Here is a 5,637-nt window from a genome sequence, read left to right as displayed (position 1 = left end):
CTTAATATCAAAAACTAATTTTCTTTATTATTATTATTATTATTCATAGATAAAGGAGTTTGTGATAATTACATGCAGACCTGATTGGGGGACCCAATATGAGACCAGAAACACAATATTTACCTAATATCCAGATGTTGTGTTTAAAAAATCTAATAAAAAATTAAGGGGTGTTTGGCTACATGATTGGTTTGGTTTATCAAAACAAAAACTATAGCCACATCAGAAAAAATCAATATATTTCCAACCTGCAAGGTAAGTGGCAACCAACCTTAACCTATAGCATTTATTTTATTTTATTTTATTAAAGAAAAAAGGTACCTTTATACTCTTTTTTTTTCAGTGATGCGATTTTAACTACCATAAGGGCCAAATCCTATACGCCAGACCTAGTCAATGGATTAGTGGTGTAGTTACAAAGTGCATACAGGAATCATCGGGACACAACATGGAGAACCTGCCTTTCCGTGGTTTGAAACCAACTTGAAGTTGAATGGATTGACAATAACTTTAGATTCAAGCTTAGAGATTCATTGTATTTCTTCTGGGAAGAGTTGAAGTTAGAAATTAAATGGAAGTGAATTAAACAATGTTTCAGCTCTTTAGTGAGACTTTATTTATATTTTCTTATTCTATGTTAACAAATGTTTGGCAAGAAATCAGTGGGCTGCAGATATATTTGGCTACTCATGTAGACCCAATTGACATTATTTTTTTCTTTCTTTCATCTTCTTCCCTGATACTCTTGAGTGTTCCTATCTCTTATCCCTTAAATAAATATACTTCATCTTTATCTTAATGTGGCTGAGGTTTGCCTAAACTTGCTTCACACCCTAAAATTTGTAGCGTTTTAGAAGTAAATTAATACTTAAAATCTAAAACTTCCAAATGCAATTGACCTAATAAGCAAAGAATATTAGCCATGTTGAATGGCAGATAATTCTATCTATATATGCAATGAATGGAACCCAGGATCCAGATTGTACCAAAAAAATTAACTAGTAGTTTGGACTTGGACCCACAAGCCCACAAATTGGACCCAAAATGATCATGCACCCATTGAACACATGAAGCTCATTTGCTTAACAACAATATATTATAGATGATTTGATTGATTTCTTTTATACTTTTTAGTACACAGAGTACAAATGACGACTAGCACAAATAATTCATGCTAGGGGCCAATAATAATACAAATGAAGTACCGAAAAATTATTTTAGTTAGGTTCTTTTTGTTTTCTAAACTTCATCTTAAATCGTAATCCTTTCTTTAGCAACATACTCATTAGATCGTGTTGTAAATATTAAACTATCATATCTAGAGGATTCCATAAAAAGCACCCAGGTCTATGAAATATTGCATGGTTTGCTTAAAATCGCCTGATTCAATCACAGACCAATGGACTTTATGAAAATCAGGATCTTGATTTAAACACCAGAATCCTTTCTAGGCCATGGTTTAATTTGTCAGGTTCCTTCTGTGTCTTTCCTCCAGGCATGACAACAGCCATATATTGCACCATCTAATGGAGGGTCGTGGTGGGATGAGGTGGCAGATTAAGGGGGTGCGCTTTTGTTTTCATTTTGTTTTCAGAATCGCCACGTCAGCAAAAAAAAAAACAAAAATATGTTTTTAAACTTTGTTTTTGTTTTCAAAGGAAAAAAACGAGTTGGGTTTGTTTCAAAAAAACAGTATATGTTTTCGAAATCAACAAAATATTGGTTTTTGAAACTAGACAAATATTTTAGTATAAAAAGTATATAATTTATGGAATAGGATGTTGAATAATCAGATAAAAACATGTTTTTGATTTTAGTTTTGAAAATAGAAAACATAACCACAATCAAGAACATATTTTTAATGTTTTTATTTTAAGAAGCAATTTAGGTTTTGATTTATTTTTAAAAACCGACAACAAGAAAAACAATTCACGTTGTAGAATGCCCCTAAAATGACGTATTATTGTTGTTATACCAAGGCCATTCTGGCTGTTATATGTCCTCTTTATTTGTTTGTTTGTATCGCAGGCTAGTAAATATAATCATTGTAGTGGTTCATGGGAGTCAAATATTGGATAATTCAATAGACATTATCAACTCATTTCTTTTATTTATTTGTTTTCAAAGCTCACCTTAACCATTTCACTTGCACACGTCTATTGAATTAGTTTTAGCTGGAATTGAATTAACTTTATTGTATTAGTCAACTTTCTATTGGACTACCCACAGTGTCCCAACAACTCCCACGAAGTAACAATACACACACGAAAGAAAAAAAGAAAATTCTGTACTGACATTTCTATACTTTTATTGTTCATATCTCTCTCTATATATATATATATGAAATGTGTATGAAGAAAAGCTCACTATTTTTTTTTGTTTTTTTTTTAGAAATTACAAAAATGCTACATAAAGACAAATCCCTTTATGTGATTGATTTGTAATTGACCTTATGTTATTCGAAAATTACATAAATATCACATATAAGACAAATCTCCAACTTGTAATTGACTCCATAATATTCAAAAATTATAAAATTACCATATATAAGATAAACTTTCTAATTTAATTGACTCTCTTTATAAGGCATTCAAAAATTACAGGAATGCCATATATAAGACACATTTACTCTCTTTATAATAATGCCTCTATGATATTTGAAAATTACAAGAATGCCATATATAACTATTTACTATTATGCCATCCTACAAAATAAAATGTCATCCCTATTCTCTCATGCTTAATTCTCTCTCCTATTCTTTTTCTCAACTTTTATTTATTATCTAAGCATTTATTTATATAATAAAATTGAATAAACTATTTATAAATCAATAAAATAAAATAGATTTGACATTATGAGAAAGATTTTAATAGACATTAATTTAGGTATTTATTTTACTAAATTATTTACTAACAAATTATTCTCTCCCCTTCAGCCCAATATTTAGGTAGGGTTGTCAATGGATAGGTTCGACCCGATAGACCCAATGGATCTGAACCGGTTGGGCCAGTTCTAGTTTTGGGAATTGGAACCAACGAGTCGATTTATGGGTCCTAATATAGGGTATCAATTACTACCGGTTTGGAATATATATATATTAAATAAATAAATTATATATACTATACATATAACACATATATAATATTTAATGTATATCATACATAAATATTTATTTTTTATTTACTATAATCTAGTCTGTCGGATCAAACCCGATTGTCTCGAGAAACGGTCGATTCAGTTCTCATCCAAAAATTACAGACCCTATCCGGTCCAAGTCCAGATCCGGGTCCTCAACATTTCATGTTGGGTCAGTTCTAGTTCTAACCGGTTCTGACCCAGACCCAACTTGTTGACAGTCCTATATTTAGGGCTATTAATAGGTAGGTGTGAGTCCAATATTTATGAGGGGGGCCAAAATGTAAGTGGAATGGGGGACCATGGCTTCCTTGGGTTCCCTTGGCTCCACTCCTGGGGTTACGATTAAACCTATTCACAGGTCCCGTCGGAATGCGACCTTTGCCTTTATATCAATCGTACATATTCAAGTCCAAGTTTAAGCATGACTGGACTATTAGGCCTAGATCTTGAGCCCAAGCCTAACCCCCATCTAAAGCCCAAAACTCGATCAAGAAATTGAGAAAAAAGATTTATATTTTTTAATCTGTAGTTGATTCACGTGCCCACGCTTCACACATGCAAAAATGTATTTTAATTGTATAAAAGATGTGTGTCTCTAGTTTTCTGTATCCCTCCTTTTGAACCACTTATCCTCTCTTTTCTTCTTCCAGATCTTTCTTCCCATTCTCCCTGTCAATCTCCCGCCTCTTCCCTCCACTGAATGCAAGATTTAGGGGTGTTGCATTTCTCTACAACAACCCTCAACTCTTTTCTCCGTTTCCTCTGCCTCTCTCTTCATTTATCTATTTTTTATTATTTATTTATTTATTTTTTTTATTGAAGAAGGCTAAATTGCAGTCCGTATTGAACTTTCTAGTTTCCACCTCAAAACCTAAACCCTAATCCCGCGCTTTTGTTCGTTAGCTCAGAAGTCAAAACGATGTCTCATTTTGGGAGATCTGGTCCTCCAGATATTAGAGACACCTATTCTTCTCTTCTTGTGCTCAACATTACTTTCAGTAAATACTTATGTTCAATTTTGCTTCACCAGGAACCATTGCAGATGATCTCTTCCCTCTTTTTGACAAGTATGGAAAGGTCGTTGACATCTTCATCCCAAGAGGTCGAAGGGTTCTTGAAACTTCTATGCTCTTTATATATTTTTTCTTGCAATGAATCCTTCATTAAAGTGCCAAAAATTTCCTCTTGTTTATGCTAAAATGTGCTTTCTTTATGTCTGCATTTTTTCGGTACAAGTACACTGATGAAGCACAGAAGGTGGTGGACCGGAGAATCACGTTGGTTTTCATTTGATGGCAGGTCTTCTGAGGGCAACTGGCTTTTTGTTGCACTGTTGCAGTGCTTCACTTAATCGGCATAGCCTATTAGCCTTAGCCCTCGAAGGAGTCCAAGTCCACGCAAGACACCACCTTCCAGAGGTGAAAGCCTTGAAAGACGTAGACTTGTTGAGCGATCTACATCTCCCAGGAGTGTTTCTCCCCGTGGTCAACCTGCTGATTCTTAAAGTCCATCCCCTAGGAATTTAGATGTTGATGTAAGTCCTTTCACTTGGCATTCTGGTTTTGATTACAACTAGAATTTGGAAACTATTTTTAATTTATATCAATGTGTCTCTCTTGTAGGAAAGATGGAGAGGCATGACATGGGGTGACAAGCGTTGCTCACGTGCATGTGCATCTTGTGTAATCGTATATGTTTGGTTTGAAGAAAAAGGTAGGGAAAGGAAGGGAAAGACAGGAACAAGATATGCAAAAGTCTCCCTACCTTTCCTTTTCCTACATTTTCCTTCAAACCAAACATAGCCTTAATGTATCCTTCTCTTTAGTTAGGTGGTTGATTAATATCTGGACTCTTTGTAGTTTGTTGGAGATATGGAAATTTTCTAATGTCCATAATAGATCCCATATACTATTTCTATTTCAATATATCCTCTATTGTTTTTTAATCATCTCAAGCATGTGTGTTTTTAATTGTAGCCATTCTTCCTTTAATGGAAATTCTGACTTGAGATGAATCATATATTGGGATTTTATAGTTATGATCATGAAAAGAGTTAGTGTGTCTTATTGGGAAATGGGGTCATTGAAAGTTGGAGGAGAAGTTTTGAGGCATGTCTGAAAGCATTGTCTCTAGAATGTCAATTATTTCCCCCACTCAGTTCTACTGAATTTGCTGTTGAGTTATAGGCAAATCCGTTCCCAAGATATAACAGAGCCTAGGGCGAGAATCTACAACTAGCAAAGTTGAAGATTCTCCGAATAAACCTTCTGTGAGATAGTAGCAAACCGGACTGAGAAAGGGACAAAGTGATTTTCGAAAATTGTGTGTGCAAATGCTTGATTCATGCTCCTTAAATAATTTCTTAAGAGTCTTGGAGTAGAGGAAGGTGCTAGTTCAAAAAATGCTCCTTGAACAGTCACACTTTCAAAAATTGTGACTATTAAAAGGTATTTAATAATTAATGGCTATTAATTTTGAATGGTGCCTCTTGATCATAT

General features: G+C 33.9%; 1 long non-coding RNA gene across 1 annotated transcript; it reads left to right on the top strand.

Moving 5' to 3' along the window:
- The first annotated feature begins 3,782 nt into the window (after nt 1-3,782).
- LOC148877752 (uncharacterized) lies at nt 3,783-5,160 on the top strand. Its single transcript, XR_016110609.1, has 3 exons — nt 3,783-4,249; nt 4,439-4,673; nt 4,762-5,160. It is a non-coding gene; the product is annotated as an uncharacterized LOC148877752 (long non-coding RNA).
- Nucleotides 5,161-5,637: the final 477 nt, after the last annotated feature.

Source organism: Nelumbo lutea, chromosome 1 (assembly GCF_056320005.1).
Source record: "Nelumbo lutea isolate HS-2025 chromosome 1, American lotus-T2T, whole genome shotgun sequence".
NCBI lineage: Eukaryota > Viridiplantae > Streptophyta > Magnoliopsida > Proteales > Nelumbonaceae > Nelumbo > Nelumbo lutea.
Note: the sequence above shows the minus strand (reverse complement) of the source record. Positions and strands in the feature narration are given on the sequence as shown.